Genomic DNA, 1365 nt, shown 5'->3' with positions numbered 1-1365 from the left:
CTCAATACCTCAGAATGTAGCCTCTTAGATTCATTGCAGATGTCATTAGTTAAGTTGGGGTCACACTGAAGTAGGATGGACTCCTAATCCAATAGGACTAGTGACCTTATAAAAAAGACAGTGTGTGGAGAGACAGAGACAGTGGAAGAATTCCATGTGGATATGAAGGCAGAGATTGGAGTGATACATTTACAAGCCATGGAATGCCAAAGATCGCCGGCGAACAACCAGAATCTAGGAGAGAGGCATAGAGCAGATTGTCCCTAACAGCCCTCAGAAGAAACAACCTTATTGACAAACTTGATTTTAAACTTCTAGCCTCCAAAACTGTGACATGATAAATTTCTGTTGTGTGGGTCACCCACTTTTGCTATGGCATCCCTAGGAAATTAATACACTGTATGTGTTTTATGACATGTATATTAATCTATCAATTAAGTCACCAATACACCTTATTTTTTTTGCCTCATTTCATAATAAATTTCAGATATCAGTCCTTTACCACCTAAATATTTGAGAGTTCAATATTTTTACAGTTATCTTTTTCTTTTGAGGTGAAATTTACATACATTGAAATTCACGAAGAATATATTCACTACATTTTGACAGATGCAAAGACTCGTGTAACACAGATTCCATTCAAAATACAGAACACTATTATTACCATAGAAAGTCCCTTCATTTCAATTTCCAGTTAATCCCTCCATTGCCTTCACAGAGGTGCCTACTGTTCTCAGTTTATCCACCACAGATTAATTTTCTATGTTCTGGAGCTTTATATAAATGAAATCATACAGCATGCACTCTTCTATATGAGATTTCTTTAAACTCAGCATAATGTTATTAATGGATACCCATGTGGTCCCTTGTATTGGTAGCTTCCTTTTATTACTGAAGAATATTTCAACATATAAAAATATCACTGTTTTATTTTCACTTTCCTATTGATGGGCCCCTGACTGTTTCCCATTTTTATTTATTAAGAGTAAAGCTCTTATGAAAATTCTTGTGCAAGCCTTATTGTGAACATATGCCCCATTTCTCTTAAGGGAAGTACCTAGAAATAGAACTATAGGGTCATGGAGTAGGTATATATGTTTAGTATTATAAGAATAATCCAGTTTTTTTCCCAAAGTAATTGAACTATTTTATATTGCAACCAATAATGTATATTCAAATATAACTTTCTTCTTGTATTTTAAGTTTTTTGTATTTCTTAAGCTATCTTCCCTGGTGAAGAGGCTATTAAGATTTTTCCCATTTATTTACTTTAATATCTTTTTGTTATTTAGCTTTAGAAACTTTTTATATATCTTGTTACTAATCCTTAATCACATATACATATACATATTACAAATATTTTTT

Source organism: Propithecus coquereli, unplaced genomic scaffold (assembly GCF_000956105.1).
Source record: "Propithecus coquereli isolate 6110/MARCELLA unplaced genomic scaffold, Pcoq_1.0 Scaffold414, whole genome shotgun sequence".
Classification (NCBI taxonomy): domain Eukaryota; kingdom Metazoa; phylum Chordata; class Mammalia; order Primates; family Indriidae; genus Propithecus; species Propithecus coquereli.
Note: the sequence above shows the minus strand (reverse complement) of the source record.